General features: G+C 42.9%; 1 protein-coding gene across 7 annotated transcripts in view; it reads left to right on the top strand.

Moving 5' to 3' along the window:
* LOC108394005 (contactin-associated protein-like 3) overlaps nt 1-18,547 on the top strand; it is a 237,818-nt gene that overhangs the window by 51,609 nt on the left and 167,662 nt on the right. The window lies entirely within an intron of this gene.

Below are 18,547 nucleotides of genomic sequence, written 5' to 3'. Positions count from 1 at the left end.
TAACACAGAGGTTTGTACTGCCTCAATGTTGTTTAATAAAATGAATTCATTCTTGTGTCCTCTGATTGAGATTTCCAAAGGACCCTAAACAGTTAGAAATACATCTAATGGACAGTCTCCCCAGGAGGGTATGTCGAGGGCTGTGAGTCCTCCTCTGGCAGGGGCTCAGACATCTGTGGCACTTTTAATTCATAGGTGATAGATTGCTGGGATTCTTTAGAATCATAACTACTTTAAATTATTTTACCATCAGTGACATATTTTCTACTTCTGATTACATATCCATGCTTCTTTTTGAAGAATTGCATTTTGATTAACTTTCTGAATATGAAAATATATGAAACTTACTACATATTTTGCATTTCTTGACTTTAAATCATAGTCTGCTCTGAATGAGAAGCTCCAAAATTAGGGTGTTGTAAATACCTGGATAGTGTTTGCAGTTGGCTGATGGGGCAACAGGTGGAGGGGTGTGGCCTGAAGAAGACTGCCAGGTGGAGAAGGAGTACCTTTTTCCTTATTATTAAAAATATAGTTTAGGTGGTTGCCAGGGACTGGGGAGGAGAGGAATGGAAAGGTAATGTTTAGTGGGGACTGAGTTTCAGTTTGGAAAGATGAAAAAGTTCTGGAGATGGTTAGTGGTGGTGGTCAAATAATGATGTGAATGTTAATGCCACAGACCTGTGCCTCTAAATATGGCTAGAGTGGTAAATTTTGTTATGTATATTTTACCACAATATAAAAATACAGCTTAGTGTACATTTAATTTAGGCTAAAGATATAGTGTAACTTTAAAAATTTTTCTTAATTCTCATGTTAAGAGGACAAGTATCAGGTAAAAAGCCATCCTTAGCCTATGGCTTGTCTTTGAAGCTAACAGGCAATGACATGATAATATTTGTTGGGTAACAAATTGTTCTCATTTGAGTTTTCTTAGAGCTCTGTTCCTTATTAGAACTTACTAGATCATGGCCCATTTAATTTTTTTTTATCTCTGGAGCACTTATTTGTTCATCAGTAAATGTTGATGTACTGAAATTTAATTAAGAATTAGTTGTTAGAATATTAGATAAAGAACAAAATAAAGGAGAATTTGCGGTTTTAGGGCTGGCTGACTTAAAAGTTCCTGTGATGTAATAAGTCATAAGAAATACATATGTGGTCATTCAGATGACCAGATAGGTATTTCCCAGGTATATCTGGTCTTCATCCACAGTTCCTGGAACAACTGCAGAGTCTTAAAGGTGAAACAGGTGTTTGTCATGTTAGTGAGAGACTTTTGGACCCCCCACCCAAGGGCAGGGGCTGGAGACTGAATCAGCCAATGGACAATAATTCAGTTAGTCATGACTATGCAGTGAAGCCCTCACAAAACCCCTGAGAGCTTATTGCTCTGTGCTCTGCTGGGTTGCATCCTGTTGCCCAGTCGGGGAGAGCTTCCATGCGTGGGGAACCAGAATGCCTCCACATGCCACCAAGCCAGGCCCCAAGCTCCATGAGGATAGAAGCTCTTGTATTTGGGACCTTGCCCTGTGTCTCTCTCCAGCTGGCTGTTAACTTGTGTCCTTCATGGTCTCCTTTGTTAAGCTGGCATACGTGTGTTCCTGAGTTCCGAGGGCCGCTCTAGCTAATGAAACAAACCTAAGGGAGAGGTCATGGGAACCTCCCGTCTGTAGTCAGTAGGTCAGAAGCACAGGGAACTGCCCGGGGCTTGTGACCTGTGTCTGAAGTCAGGGGTGGAGGGCAGTCTTGTAGGATGGAGTCCTTAACCTGGGAATCTGGTGCCAGCTCTGGGCAGATAGCATCAGAATTGAGTTCTCTGATGCCCTGCTGGTGTTCGAGAATTGCTTGGTGTTAGTATGTGTGGGCAGACCCCGACCCATACTCTCACACATGGGAATCGGGTCCGGGACCCCAAAAGGAGTTATATTATTACTGGTATGTATAATATTGTATGTGTATTTAGGGGAAAAAATACACCCTTGCATTTGGTGTCAGAGGCCTGGGATTCACAGTTCCTAAACAAGCAGTCGCTGTGTGATCAGAGGTAGATATTAATGTTGAGCTAATTCTAAATACACCAAGTCCAAACGAGGGTTAAAATACAATATCACTTAAGAATGAATAAGAATTAACGCTTAATGAAGCATCTACTTACAGAGAACTTTTGTTTGAAATTAAGTAGTTTTACAAAGTTAGATAAATAATAGTTAATCATGCTTATTCTTGGTTGTGTTAATAATGAAGGTTCATATTTTTGCCACCACCACACCCTGGTGTTTGAGAGACTGAAATTTCTTGCTTTTCTGTTAAGCAGCTTGGAGGGCAAGTATATCTGAGCAGCATCTTCTGCCAGTTTCAGGTCAGCCCTGGGCGGGTCAGGTGAAGAATGGTGGTATCATTAATCCTGGGCCATGCAGGTGAGGACAGGTGTGGACCCCTCACACAGTGAAGGCGGACGTGGTCTCCTGCCTGCCACTCTGGGGAACGCACTTAGGTAGAGACCCCACCATCCCTCCCTGATTCCCTGGTACTTCACGGTGTCTAGGAAGTGTTTGCTGAATTAATGAATGCGTGGATCCCACCTTCTGCCAGTGGACTCCACCTCCTGGCTGGGTGCCTTTCTTGAGCTCCCTGCTCTGCCCATCCCTGTAGCTGCTCCTCTCAGCTCAGTGGGCCTTGATGTTCCAGTGTAGGTATTTCTCTTCTACATTTTGAGCTCCATTAGGGAAGGGGCTCATGCTCGCATCTGTGCATCCATCATTATGGTGTAATGAATTAATCTGCTCTCGACCTGACTCCATACACAACTGACCGAAGTAAATCTCACTAGTCAATAACTGTACTTTTTTTCCTGGAGGCTCTGGGGAAGACTTTCTCCAAGGTGTCTGGAGACCCCTGGGTCCCTCCCCAGGTTCCATGATTCCCTGGGCAGCCTCAGAGCACCAGCATGTAGTCATCTCATGGCTGTGATTTATTACAGCAAAGGGATACAGAGCAAAATGAGTAGCCAAGTAAGGCATGTGGGGTCAGGCCAAGGACTTGAGTCTCCTGCCAAGGCCTGTGAGGCCTGGTGACCGCTTGGTCCCTGCTCCCCACGGAGATCCTCCCTGTGGGTGTCTTTTCTTCATTTTCCTTCAGCTTCACTCTTCTTGGTATCTCTCTCTCTCCCTTTCCTCTTCTGTTCTCTCTCTATCTGATGATACTTTCCTGCTTTCGTCTGTCGATAAACATTTTTCTCCTCACCTCTCTCCTTTCTCTGTTTTTTCCCCATTTCCCCTTTTTATCTGTGGTGTCAGAAATCATAGAAAATCAACTCAAAGTAATCTAGGTGATCTGAGCACCCGACCACATTGTGAGAAGGGGGATTTAGGTGGGTCTCTGGCATGGCTGTGCCTGAGAGGCAGCCTGGCCCCCACCTTCTGTGGGTTGACTTCTGGCAATTATTTCCCTGTACTGGTTCAAAAATCTGGGAAAGCACCCTGACTCACCTGGCTCGGGCGGCGGGGCTGTGGCCAATCTGTGTCCTGTGGTTAAAGGAAGAGGCCCTCTGCCCTGCTCTGAGCCCCGGCGCCTTGGGCTGGTGGGCGGGGCTGGCTGGCACCTAGAAGGTGGGGAGCACCAGGGGCCAGAGTGTCCAGTTTCCCGTTCTTTGCCTCACTCTTGCTCCATGATCCTTGGCCGCCTTCTGTTTCTCTGCTTTCCTCTCCTTGTACATCTTATCCTTCTACTTGTCTCCTCTCCTTTTTCTCTGTAAAAGAAAGGCCTCGATTCACATGGGCCTTGCTACTCAATGCGGCCCACAGACCATCAGCAACACCTGGGATCTGGATGGAACTATGGAAGCTCAGCCCCTGCCCTGAATTGCTGAGTCAGAATCTGCATTATAACAAAATTCTGGGGGGATTGCAGCACCAGTTAGGCTGTGAGAATCCCTGACTGGAAGGCTCAGGTCCCATCTGTGGGAGAGCTTGTCTTACCCCTTAGCTACCCTCCATCTGCCTGGATCTTAGGGAATCAGGTCCCCTGCTTGAGGATATAACTCATCCCTCTCCTCTGCTAGCCTGAGCATACAGTCCTCTTTGTATGGGACCCTGGAACCTGCTTTGGGAACCTGGAACCCCAGCGCCCTGCATCTGCAGAACCCATTTCTTCCCAATGGCCACCAACATGGTGGAGCAAAGCCCAGGCTATTCTCTCATTGCTTTTGCCAGTAAATAACCATGTGGTAAAAGTTAGTCCTGTCTTTGAGAACTATATTTCCTGAATCTGTACATTCTGCATTAATTAGGACTTTATTCTTTCTATTATAAACTCATCAGCATTCCAACTTAAAGGTTTTATCACTTATGAGTCAGAATGCTTAGAATTTAAACTGATGTTTCCTTTTGTGCAGGCCCTTTGTGGGAAAAAGGCATTCATTCTTCTAAGAATAGACTGGTAAAGTATATTTGAGAAAAATAAGAAAATTAAATTAATTATTTGCAATAAATGTAAGTTTTGGTACAAATAATTCTATTTAAGAGATTTCATTTGCCTTAAAAAACTATGTGCCAGCAGGTCCTTAGGTGAGAATAAAATAGCAACAGCTAACCATTTGAAACTTTTTTTTTATTTTGGTATCATTAATCTACAATTACATGAGGAACATTATGTTTACTAGACTCCCCCCTTCACCAAGTCCCCCCCACATACCCCATTAGTCACTGTCCATCAGTATAGTGAGATGCTGTAAAATCACTACTTGTTTTCTCTTGTGTTGCACAGCCCTTCCCGTGCCCCGCCCACATTATACATGCTAATCATAAGGCCCCCTTTCTTATCTGCACCCCCTCCCTTCCCACTCATCCTCCCCAGTCCCTTTTCCTTTAGTAACTGTTAGTCCTTTCTTGGGTTCTGTGATTCTGCTGCTGTTTTATTCCTTCAGTTTTTCCTTTGTACTTATACTCCACAGATGAGTGAAATCATTTGGTACTTGTCTTTCTCCACCTGGCTTATTTCACTGAGCATAATACCCTCTAGATCCATCCATGTTGTTGCAAATGGTAGTATTTGTTTTCTTTTTATGGCTAAGTAATATTCCATTGTGTATATGTACCACATCTTTATCCATTCATCTAGTGATGGACATTTAGGTTGCTTCCATTTCTTGGCTATTGTAAATAGTGCTGCAATAAACATAGGGGTGCATCTGTCTTTTTCAAATTGGGCTGCTGCATTCTTAGGGTAAATTCCTAGAAGTGGGATTCCTGGGTCAAATGGTATTTCTATTTTGAGCATTTTGAGGAACCTCCATACTGCTTTCCACAATGGTTGAACTAATTTACATTCCCACCAGCAGTGTAGGAGGGTTCCCCTTTCTCCACAACCTTGCCAACATTTGTTGTTGTGAAACTTTGTTTTTGAATAATTTCTAACCTAGAAAATCAAATAGGAAATGTGGACTAATTAATGTTGTTAATTAATATTGTATTGAAAGAGATACAGCAGTTTGACAGTGCCCTGAGAGAGCAACACAGGTGGCTCCAAAGATTGAAGGCAGAAGAAATGGTAGGAAGATATGATGGGTGGGATGGGGGTGTTCATTATGTCTGCATATATGGCAAAATAGTCACCTTGTTAAATCCAGGTAGGTACGTGTGTGTCTGTTCATTGGGATGTTTGAAATAGTGTATCATCAAAAAACCAAAAAATACTGAATTGAGGTTAAAAAAATTATGTTACCTGGTAAATAGAAAACACCCCACATGACTCACATATGACTTCAAAATAAAGAGGGGGGACTCTTTTGTCCCCTCTTGGCCTGAGCCAGGAGCTCTGTCCTCTCGCTTTATCTCTAAATAAAAGCCTCTGCCTTGCTTTCCTACATTGAGTGTTTGCTAAGTTCATTCTTGGACTCTGCGAACAACAAACCCGGCATCATTTTGGGGTGCTCATCCGGGATAATTTTGTAGGTGAGTATCGGCATCTGAGCCTGCCTTTTTCTTTCACTCTCCTAATACAAGGAAGCTGTCTGTGGCACACAGCATCGGGCGCTCGTCAGCCACTTACATGGAACTAGCCTGGCTGCCCATCTCAAAGTCTCGAGTGACAGGCTCCCCTGCATCTCCCTCAGTGGATCCTCCGTCTCCCTTGGGAGCCGGGAAAGTCTCCTGGGTGGAGGCCAGGATTCCCTTTCAGAGGCCTCTCCTCGGATGCGAGGGACTGAGGAAGGCCGTGGGCAACTGTGAGAGTCTAGGCTGAGGCTGCACTTCAGCAGCTTCTCAAATGCCCGTGTGTCTGGAGTCAGACCCCTACAGCCCACCTGGGTATCCGTGAGGAGTGTCTCTGTCTGTCTCTCTGACTTCCAGCCTGCTTCCTCAGGCTGCCCTGGCCTCTGAGTGAGGCACGGGTGCTCTTTATTTTCTTTACATGCTTTATGTGTGCCTCTAACTTCATCAATTTCACGGAACCCAGTGCTCACCACTGCAAGGTAGGAGATACATGCTTTGCTCTTATTCCTACTTTTTTATCTCATAAATATGTGCCTGGGCACCTGTTAGCCACTTAAAAGACAATTAGTGTCAGCTACCAGTCTTTAGTCTTGGGTGAAAAGTTTCCTGGTGTCTGTCACTCCTTCATCCCTCTCCTGTGGATGGACAGGAATGTCGGGGAGTGGCTGAGCCTACTTCCTGCTTTCCTATCCTAATCCGTGGACTCCGAGGGCAGACCGGACTAGTAGACAGTGGTCCTTGTATCTCCACCCTGGCTGATTGATCCAGTGGCACTGAGTGAACCTCAGGCTAGGCTGCTGCCTAGGCAAGATTCACAGATGACCCCCGACCTCTTTGTCTCATAGGTCAGATTTCTTACAGGGGGTGACTAGTAGGATAATTCCCAGGTAGTGGCAGAAACTGGTGTTTGAGAGTATAGACTCCCCCCTTCATAACTGTCCATGGCAGCCTCTGTCTGAATTCTATCATTGGCCTTAGAAAAAGTCCCCCTGCTCCTCATTCGAAGCAGTCCCCTTGGGACTGTGACATTTTCTCCTGTGTAGTGTAAATGAGGTTTGTGAAGTAGTCAGACTGAAAACTGAGCCCAGCATGTAAATGGCTCTATTCTGTTGACCTCTCTTCCTTAAAGGCAGGCATCCTGGGGCTACAGCATTTCCTTTTCTACAGCCCCCAGGGAAGGGGAACAGGCTTGTCACTCTCACAGACCACTGCTCTGGTCATGAGAAGTCACACAGTCCCTGCTCTTACCAGACACATAGGGGCCTCTCAAAGAATGATCCCAAGTGTACTATGCTAAAGCACGTGCAGAAGAAATTAGGGTCTGGATAAGAACTCCTGAAAGGCATAAAGTAGGAACACAGTGGTAAGGTCCCACTAAATCCAGAGCTCTGAGGCAACTCTTGTTTAGTGGAGAGGCAAAAGGGAAATCAAAGCAAGGTGCAGGCCACACTGGTAAGGAGTGTTTAAGTCCAGTAGGCCTGGCAGAGGAGGTGATTGACCACTGTTACCCAGGCTCCAAAGCGAGGGGACGCCCTCACAGAAAAGGCCAACCAGGTGTTGCACACCTGTTTTTCTCTCTCTTCCTGGTGGGAGCATCCTCTTCAAGTTTAAATCCAGAAATGCCTCTGGCTTGCATTCTGAATAATTGGGAGAAATTTGATTCCCAGACCCTGAAAAAGAAGTGTCTTCTTCTGCGCACAAGCCTGGCCTCAATACAAACACTCTGATTAGAAAGGCTTGGCCCCTGAGAGAAGTATGCAGTATAATATGGTTAGGCAGGTAAATTAATTTTGCCACAAGGTCAAAAGTCCTGTGGACTACTACAATATAAAACTGGTTTTCTGAATCCTTTTATTGGAAATCTATTGTACTTATTGGGTTCATCATTATTCTCAAAAATTGGGAGGTTTTAAACTAGACTCCCTGAGACAGAAATTTATCTTCTGGAATACAGCCTGGCTTAAATCTTTCAAAAGAAAATAATGCTTAAAGAGAGGCTTGACTTTGTCATGTTCAGTGAAGGTTTTGAAAGTAATCTAGCATGGTTTTTAAGAATGAGTGAACTAAAAAAGTATAGTAACTGAACTTTTTAATAATTTTGTTAGAGTGTGTTACAGAGTGTATACCTCCATACAGCTTGAAAATATTTATGGTAACCTAGAACTTTAAAGTTTTGCTAAGTAGACATTTTGTGCTTATTGAGAAATTGTGCTGAAAACTAAAGTTTCTAATGGTTTTGAATTCTAATTAAAAGTAGTTAAAACAATAAGGAAAACATCTCTGCATGCTAAAAACGATGTGTGTTTTGATAAGAGAGGGTCAAAGGAATGGAAATGCATTTTGTTAAGGGTGAAAGAAGGGAACTTTGTTCTAAGGTACAGCTGGTTATTTAAAGAGGGAGAACTCTGAATGTAAAAAAGAAAGTGGTAGAAAGTTTGTGGAAGAATTGATATGGTCATGCTATGTGAAATTAAAGGAAATGAGTCTTGAAATCAGATCCACAGTAAAATTAGAATTTTGTTTTCTGTGTGTTAAAAGGACAAAGTTTTCTTAAACGATTAGTCTGTTCTTAATGTTGAAAGATTGCAAAGTGTTTTCTTATTGTTTTATCAAAGCATTTTCTCATGCCTAAAGTCTCAATAAGTTAACGGCCATAAATTCCCCTTCTCCTATGATGCTACAAAGAATATAACTACCATTATAGTTCTACCCCAATTGCACAATGCTTCCAGTGTTCTAATTCTCCATGCAAATCATCACAGATATGAAAGCAGTTTTTTCAAATCTGGGATGAGTGCGTTTGGGTTACTCCAATGGCAGGATGCTTAAATTAAAAGGTACCCTTCTGCTGGGATTAAAGAAACCATTCTAACAACCATCGCCCAAGCTTCACCCGATATTTAAGCTGGCTTCCCAAAGACCACTGTTCACATATTATAACTTTACAGGCTACAGATTGGCTTGCCACAGATCGGACAACCCACCTTGGTATCTGTTTAGCCCCATACGGCCCTCACTGGCTGTGTGGAACTAATCTCTGGCCATGGCTCCCTCCAGGGTGGGTAAGGAGGTGCACTCTGGGATTTCCTTGGTTGCAAGGATGTTGGGTTAAGAACATCCCACACCCTGTAAACTTCCCAAGCTTCCAACATCAATGGACTAGGAGTGTTTTTCATTGGTATGATCACCTCGCCTCCATTTTTATGCCATCTCACGGTTTAGAAGATGTAATTTGGCATATCAAATTCTTAACCAATTTTACTCAAAAGGCCTTAATACTAAAGTTAAACTAATGCACCAAGCAGTAATATGAAATAAAATGGCACTAGACATCTTAACAGCAGCACAGGGTGGAACCTGTGCTGTAATTAAAGTTGAGTATTGTCCGGAATATTCAGAAAATGTTTCTGATTCACTACAGCACCTCTGAAAGCAAATCCAAGCTATGTCAGGCCCAGAAGTCCCATGGACTACTACGATATGGAGCTACTTTTCTAAATCCTTTTTTTAAAAATTTTGGTATCATTAATCTACAATTACAGAAGGAACATTATGTTTACTAGGTTCTCCCCTTCACCAAGTCCCCCCCCACATACCCCTTCACAGTCACTGTCCAACTGCATAGTAAGATGCTGTAAAATCACTACTTATCTTCTCTGTGTTGCGCAGCCCTCCCCATGTCCCCCACGCACTATACATGCTAATCGTAATGCCCTCTTTCTTTTTCCCCGCCCTTATCCTTCCCTTCCCACCCATTGTTTCCCTTTGGTAACTATTAGTCCATTCTTGGGTTCTGTGATTCTGCTGCTGTTTTGTTCCTTCAGTTTTCCTTTGTTCTTATACTCCACATATGAGTGAAATCATTTGGTACTTGTCCTTCTCTGCTTGGCTTATTTCACAGAGCATAATACCCTCTAGATCCATCCATGTTGTTGCAAATGGTAGGATCTGTTTTTTTCTTATGGCTGCGTAATATTCCATTGTGTATATGTACCACATCTTCTTTATCCATTCATCTAGTGATGGACATTTAGGTTGCTTCCATATCTTGGCTATTGTAAACAGTGCAGCGGTAAACATAGGGGTGCATCTGTCTTTTTCAAACTGGAGTGCTGCATTCTTAGGGTAAATTCCTAGAAGTGGAATTCCTGGGTCAAATGGTATTTCTATTTTGAGCATTTTGAGGAACCTCCATACTGCTTTCCACAATGGTTGAACTAGTTTACATTCCCACCAGCAGTGTAGGAGGGTTCCCCTTTCTTCACAACCTTGCCAACATTTGCTGTTGTTTGTCTTTTCGATGATGGCGATCCTTACTGGTGAGAGGTGATATCTCATTGTGGTTATAATATGCATTGCTCTGATGATTAGCGATGTGGAGCATCTTTTCATGTGCCTGTTGGCCATCTGGGTTTCTTCTTTAGAGAACTGTCTATTCAGCTCCTCTGCCCATTTCTTAATTGGATTATTTGCTTTTTGTTTGTTGAGGCTATGAGCTCTTTATATATTTTGGATGTCAATCCTTTATCGGATCTGTCATTTATGAATATGTTCTCCCATACTGTAGGATACCTTTTTGTTCTATTGATGGTGTCCTTTGCTTTACAGAAGCTTTTTAGCTTGATATAGTCCCACTTGTTCATTTATGCCTTTGTTTCCCTTGCCCAGGGAGATATGTTCAAGAAGAGGTCACCCATGTTTATGTCCATGAGATTTTTGCCTATGTTTTTTTCTATGAGTTTTATGGTTTCATGACTTACATTCAGATCTTTGATCCATTTGGAGTTTACTTTTATGTATGGGGTTAGACACTGATCCATTTTCATTCTCTTACATGTAGCTGTCCAGTTTTGCCAGCACCATCTTTTGAAGAGACTGTCATTTCCCCATTGTATGTCCATGGCTCCTTTATCAAATATCAATTGGCCATATATGTTTGGGTTAATGTCTGGAGTCTCTGTTCTGTTCCACTGGTCTGAGGCTCTGTTCTTGTGCCACTACCAAATTGTCTTGATTACTGTGGCTTTGCAGTAGAGCTTGAAGTTGGGGAGCGAGATCCACCCCCCACTTTATTCTTCCTTCTCAGAATTGTGTTGGCTATTTGGGATCTTTGACGGTTCCATATGAATTTTTGAACTATTTGTTCAGTTCATTGAAGAATGCTGTTGGTAATTTGATAGGGATTGCATCGAATCTGTATATTGATTTGGGCAGGATGGCCATTTTGACGATATTAATTCTTCCTAGCCAGGAGCATGGGATGAGTTTCCATTTGTTAGTGACCTCTTTAATTTCTCTTAAGAGGGTCTTGTAGTTTTCAGGGTATAGGTCTTTCACTTCCTTGGTTAGGTTTATTCCTAGGTATTTTATTCTTTTTGATGCTATTGTGAATGGAATTGTTTTCCTGATTTCTCTTTCTATTAGTTCATTGTTAGTGTATAGGAAAGCTACAGATTTCTGTGTGTTAATTTTGTATCCTGCAACTTTGCTGAATTCCGATATTAGTTCTAGTAGTTTTGCAGTGGAGTCTTCAGGGTTTTTTTTATGTACAATATCATGTCATCTGCAAATAATGACAGTTTGACTTCTTCTGTACCAGTCTGGATTCCTTGTATTTCTTTGTTTTGTCTGTTTGCCGTGGCTAGGACCTCCAGTACTACGTTGAATAACAGTGGGGAGAGTGGGCATCCCTGTCTGGTTCCCGATCTCAGAGGAAATGCTTTCACCTTCTCGCTGTTCAGTATAATGCTGGCTGTGGGTTTATCATATATGGCCTTTATTATGTTGTGGTACTTGCCCTCTATGCCCATTTTGTTGAGAGTTTTTATCATGAATGGATGTTGAATTTTGTCAAATGCTTTTTCAGCATCTATGGAGATAATCATGTGGTTTCTATCTTTCTTTTTGTTGATGTGGTGGATGATGTTGATGGATTTTCGAATGTTGTACCATCCTTGCATCCCTGGGATGAATCCCACTTGGTCATGGTGTATGATCCTGTTGATGTATTTTTGAATTCAGTTTGCTAATATTTTGTTGAGTATTTTTGCATCTACGTTCATCAGGGATATTGGTCTGTAATTTTCTTTTTTGGTGGGGTCTTTGCCTGGTTTTGGTATTAGGGTGATGTTGGCTTCATAGAATGAGTTTGGGAGTATTCCCTCCTCTTCTATTTTTTGGAAAACTTTAAGGGGAATGGGTGTTATGTCTTCTTTGTATGTTTGATAAAATTCCGAGGTAAATCCATCTGGCCCGGGGTTTTCTTCTTGGGTAGGTTTTGATTACTGATTCAATTTCGTTGCTGGTAATTGGTCTGTTTAGATTTTCTGTTTCTTTCTGGGTCAGTCTTGGAAGGTTGTATTTTTCTAAGAAGTTGTCTATTTCTCCTAGGTTTTCCAACTTGTTAGCATATAGGTTTTCATAGTATTCTCTAATAATTCTTTGTATTTCTTTGGGGTCTGTCATGATTTTTCCTTTCTTGTTTCTGATTCTGTTGATGTGTGTTGATTCTCTTTTTCTCTTAATAAGTTTGGCTAGAGGCTTATCTATTTTGTTTATTTTCTCAAAGAACCAGCTCTTGGTTTCATTGATTTTTGCTATTGTTTTATTCTCCTCAATTTTGTTTGTTTCTTCTCTGATCTTTATTATGTCACTCCTGCTGGATTTAGGCCTCATTTGTTCTTCTTTTCCCAGTTTTGATAATTGTGGTGTTAGACTATTCATTTGGGATTTTACTTCCTTCTTTAAATGTGCCTGGATTGCTATATACTTTCCTCCTAAGACTGCTTTTGCTGCGTCCCACAGTAGTTGGGCTTTGTGTTGTTGTTGTTATTTGTTTCTATATATTGCTGAATCTCCATTTTAATTTGGTCATTGATCCATTGATTATTTAGGAGCATGTTGTTAAGCCTCCATGTGTTGTTAAGCCTTTTTGCTTTCTTTGTACAATTTATTTCTAGTTTTATACCTTTGTGGTCTGAAAAGTTGGCTGATGGGATTTTAATCTTTTGGAACTTACTGAAGCTCTTTTTGTGGCCTAGTATGTGGTCTATTCTGGAGAATGTTCCATGTGCACTTGAGAAGAATGTGTATCCTGTTGCTTTTGGGAGTAGAGTTCTATAGATGTGTATTAGGTCCATCTATTCTAGTGTGTTTTTCAGTGCCTCTGTGTCCTTTCTTATTTTCTGTCTGGTGGATCTGTCCTTTGGAGTGAATGGTGTGTTGAAATCTCCTAAAATAAATGTGTTGCATTCTATTTCCTCCTTTAGTTCTCTTAGTATTTGTTTCACATATGCTGATGCTCCTGTGTTGGGTGCATATATATTTATAATGGTTATATCCTCTTGTTGGACTGAGCCCTTTATCATTATGTAATGTCCTTCTTTATCTCTTGTTACTTTCTTTGTTTTGAGGTCTATTTTGTCTGATACTAGTATTGCAACACCTGCTTTTTTCTCTCTGTTGTTTGCATGAAATATCTTTCTCCAACCTTTGACTTTTAATCTGTGCATGTCTTTGGGTTTGAGGTGAGTCTCTTGTAAGCAGCATATAGATGGGTCTTGCTTTTTTATCCATTCTATTACTCTGTGTCTTTTGATTGCTGCATTCAGTCCATTTACATTTAGGGTGATTATTGAAAGATATGTACTTATTGCCATTGCAGGCTTTAGATTTGTGGTTACCAAAGGTTCAAGGTTAGCTTGTTTACTACCTTACTGTCTCACCTCACTCACTTATTGAGCTGTTATAAACACAATCTGATGATTATTTATTTCCCTTCTTTTTCCTCCTCCTCCATTCTTCATATGTTGAGTGTTTTGTTCTGTGCTCTTTTTAGGAGTGCTCCCATCTAGAGCAGTCCTTCTAAGATACCCTGAAGAGGTGGTTTGTGGGAGGCAAATTCCCTCAACTTTTGCTTGTTTGGGAATTGTTTAATCCCTCCTTCATATTTAAATGATAGTCGTGCTGGATACAGTATCCTTGGTTCAAGGCCCTTTTATTTCATTGCATTAAATATATCATGCCATTCTCTTCTGGCCTGTAAGGTTTCTGTTGAGAAGTCTGATGATAGCCTGATGGGTTTTCCTTTGTAGGTGACCTTTTTACTCTCTCTGGCTGCCTTTAATACTCTGTCCCTGTCCTTGATCTTTGCCATTTTAATTATTACGTGTCTTGGTGTTGACCTGTTTGGATCCCATCTCTCGGGAGTTCTGTGTGCCTCCGTAGTCTGAGCAACTATTTCCTTCCCCAGTTTGGGGAAGTTCTCAGCAATTATTTCTTCAAAGACACTTTCTATCCCTTTTTCTCTCTCTCTTCTTCCTCTGGTACCCCTATAATGTGGATATTGTTCCTTTTGGATTGGTCACAGAGTTCTCTTAATATTCTTTCATTCCTGGAGATCCTTTTATCTCTCTCTGCATCAGCTTCTATGCATTCCTGTTCTCTGGTTTCTATTCCATCAATGGCCTCTTGCATCTTATGCATTCTGCTTATAAATCCTTACAGAGTTTGTTTCACTTCTGTAATCTCCCTCCGGACATTTGTGATCTCCCTCCAGACGTCTGTATTCTCCCTCCGGACTTCATCCCTTAGCTCTTGCATATTTCTCTGCAGCTCTGTCAGCATGTTTATGATTTTTATTTTGAATTGTTTTTCAGGGAGACTGGTTAGGTCTGCCTCTGCAGATCCTTTCTCAGGTGTAACTATCTTGGTCTGGACCAGATTTTTTTGCCTTTTCATGGTGATTGCAGTGGCTGTTGCAGGTGTGTCAGCTGGGAGAAGAAAGTCCTTTCCTGCTTGCTGGATGCCTTGCCCTTCTCCGCTGCCTGTGATGGCTACCTGCACTCCTGGAGCAGCCACCGGGTTAATCTCCTCAGCTGCTGTGGGCGGGGTGTCCGTCAGAGCAGCGCGTATCCCTGCGGGGAGTGACAGGCACGCCAGGTGCGCTCCTCCATGCTAGTGGCAACCATGCTGGGCAACTGTGTGGCAGCAGTAGTCTTTGGGTCTAGCCCGGGCAGCTGTGCATTGGGCTGGGATTCAGGTCGGCTCCCTGGAGCGCGCCTGCTCCCTCTGCCTTGCTGCTGGTGCATGTGGGGCTTTTCCGTGCAGGTTTCTACCGGCCTCTGGCTTCACTGCCGCCGGCGTGCATGAGCTGCGCCCAGGCTGTTCAGTCTTGCTGCTGTGGGCTAGCCCTGCAATGCATGGATCTGCTCTTGGTTTCTTCTAGTGCTTCTGCCCCCGGCACGCGCTCCCACTCTCCTGCTACTGGCCCATGTATTGGGGTCCACGCCATTTGGAGGAATGACTGGCAGGCTGCCTAGTCCTGTGAGGGGCTTCAGAGCTGCACTGTCTCTGTTTAGGGCGCCTACGTTTCCCCAGTATTCCCATCTGCCAGGACAACTTCGTCCAGCTATGGGGTCCCTGTCTCTTTAAGACTTGCAGAAAGCACTCACTTTTCTTTTGTCTTGGGCACTGGTTGCGGGGACCTGCCCACAGGTTTTGCTTTTCTATTTCTCTAATATCCAGCACCCCATGTACCTTGTGTCTGTGTTCCAGGTGTGGATTTCTAGAGCTGGTTGTTCAGCAGTCCTGGGCTTTCACTCCCTCCCCGTCTGACTCCTTTCTTCCCGCCAGGTTTTGGGGTGGGGCAACATTTGGGTCCCGCCTGTCCACGGCTTGTATCTTACCCCCTTCATGTGATGCTGAGTTCTCACAGATGTAGATGTATCCTGGCTGTTGTACTGCATCCACTGGTGTTTCTTTTAGGAATAGTTGTATTTATTGTATTTTCATAAATATATGTTTTGGGGAGGAGATTTCTTCTGAACTACTCATGCCGCCATCTTCCCGTGATCGCTCTAAATCCTTTTAAAACCATAAAACTGCAAATGGTGATGTAAATGTAACCCAGGATGAAAATTCCCATCTCCCTAAGCCTCTTGACAACCAGTGAAGTAGACCTGACTGTACCCTTTACTGCGCCCCCTCTTGGCAGGAAGCAGCCAGAGCAGTCGTCACCCCCTTTCCCTAGCAGCAGCTAGGGTCTCCATGTGTACAGGGGGGAATGAGACAGGGATGGTGGGCTTAGAAAGAGTAGGGTGAGGGCCTCCAGAAAAAACAAAGCAAGATTATCCATTGTGGGATTTGGTTTGGCTTGCTGGGGGACCCAGCTTGCTTTTTTGTCTTTACTCAGGTGTTGCTTTCCCTCCTCCAGCCCTACTCAGGTCATTTACAACCTGGGCAATTTAATAAGCAAGCCCAAAACAACATAGTAAAAACAGGAAGATTTGAAGATAAGATTGCATTAAAGCCCAATTAGTTAAAAAGTAAGTTTCTTGACATACTCTTTAACAGACAATAACTCAGCCCACCTTGGGAGCAAAGCAGACAGTTTTGATTGATATGCTCCCAGATCAGGAGGGTGCTATCCTGGGATGAAATGAGAGCATTAAATTTCTTGTAAATAACCCAGAAGACTAATAAGAAACTTAATATATCTTCAAAGATAAATATTTTGGGACTACTTAGCAAGTGTGCATCCCTAGACCTTTGTCTCTCAACCACCTATAAAACCCCTAGACAGTGCACCACTCTGGGCTCTCTTGTCCCCTTCTGGCCTGAGCCAGGAGCTCTGTGCTCTTGCTTTATCCCTAAATAAAAGCGTCTGCCTTGCTCTCCTAAAAAAGAAATAAGTAAAGAGGGATAAGAACAGTGTGATGTCATTACAAGAAAACCTTGAATTAAAGACTAGGGGAAGAGTGTGTAAGGAAGCTTTGCTAAGTGTGAAGGTTTGCTGAGAGCTGGAGGAGTAGTGATTCTCATGACAGCAGTTCATTTAATTCATTCAAGGATATGTAGCTTATTTCAATCATAGGTGAATATATTTATTGCTAATGAGTTGATGACTCAATAAAGCCCAGCCCCAAATATTGGTGCAAAGAAGGTCTGCAGAGTCAGGATGAGGCGTGCGCCAGTGCCAGGGTCACCAGTTTCCACATTCAGCTCTGAGACTGGTCGGTTTTCTGCAGAATGGGGGCAGTGCTTCAGTGATCCTGTATCAGTCACCTCCGGGTCTTTTTCCATGTTGAGGACATGGCCCTCTCCTTCCTAGCCATCTCCCATCACACAGAGCATTGATCCCTGTGGTTGGGACGTGGCACCTGGGTAGCCTTGACCATACTTCCCGCTGTGGACTGCAGTTGGATTTGCTCTGTGTATCTCCCCACCTGGGCTCTGAGAGCCAGTAAGTCAGGAATTGATCACCTCAAAGGGCCAGGTGATTAGAGTTTCTTAATCATTATTGGGTTGAATTTAGGAAAAGTTGGTGTCCATAGACCTCAGCCAGATGGGTAGTGAGGATCTAACCAACCATCACACTGCTTATGCGACAGAGGCTTCTGGTGGCAAATCTCAGTGTGAGAAGAGGTTTAACACTTCTTCCCCATGAAGCTGTACAGAGATGATTCCCTGTTGCCCAGAGACAGAGGTGGTTCCATTTGCCCTTCATTGCAAGTCTCACTGACAAGAGAGAGAAACACTGGATTCTGTCTGTTAAAAACTCTCAAAGTAGCTGAAAAGGTTGAGGCAGAGAAGTGAGTTAGCCTCTGAGCTGCAACCACAGAGCAGCAGGCAACTCCTGGGAGGCGAGGGCTCAGCGACAGTGTCTGTGCTGAACGTTTTGTGTGGAATTCCCTTCCTTCCTTCTCTGCCACATACTAATCCTCCCAAACTGAACCGTTTTACTGTGCACTGAATTTCCTTTTCTGCCCTTAGGACTTTTCACATATTACTTCTCTTTTACTGAGTTTATTCATCTCATGCCTATTTCATATCAATTCTGGAGCTAGGACCTATGACTTGTTTATCTTTATATCCTTTGTATCTACTTCACTGCTTTGCAAAAGTAACAAAAGTAACAATGCTGTTCATTTGAGTTGCCACACATTGTAGGTTTTGGAGGGAGGGATGTGATGGGTAAGTAGAAATTTAAATACATAAAGAGATAAACAGCAAATCTTGAGATATACTACAAATTATAACCTGTAACAAAGTGGCTGTAGTAGTGGTATTAGAGGTGCATGGAAATAAAGATATATTTTAAGGAAAAGTTAAATAATAAACTAATATGAATGGTGGGATAGCTTTAAAAATAGGATTTTAAAATTCATCTGAGAAAGCAACAAAATAAAGACTGTCTTTGTTTTAAGCAAGAAAAGTGAATGATGTGAAAATTAATGAACAGCACACTCACTGAAAGGAAATGCTGCTGAGCCACGTTTCAGGAAGGTGGGAAGGAGGGCAGCTGAGGAAGCATCTCCAGGAGTTCATGGAAGTTCTTCCAGGCCCACTGGTATCTGGGCAGCCCAGCTCCATAAGATGTTGTACTAATAGTGGGTCTCGTTTCAAGTAACAGCCAATCTCTACAAATTCATATAACTTACACACATAATGTAAGTACACAGAAAGCACAAATACGGTGTGTGCCTCAGGCTATATCCATGGACTGTTTCCTGGGTCTGTAATTTTGACATGAAAGACTTAAGTGGCTTAGTGCC

This window comes from Manis javanica, chromosome 2 (assembly GCF_040802235.1).
Source record: "Manis javanica isolate MJ-LG chromosome 2, MJ_LKY, whole genome shotgun sequence".
Lineage (NCBI taxonomy): Eukaryota > Metazoa > Chordata > Mammalia > Pholidota > Manidae > Manis > Manis javanica.
Note: the sequence above shows the minus strand (reverse complement) of the source record. Positions and strands in the feature narration are given on the sequence as shown.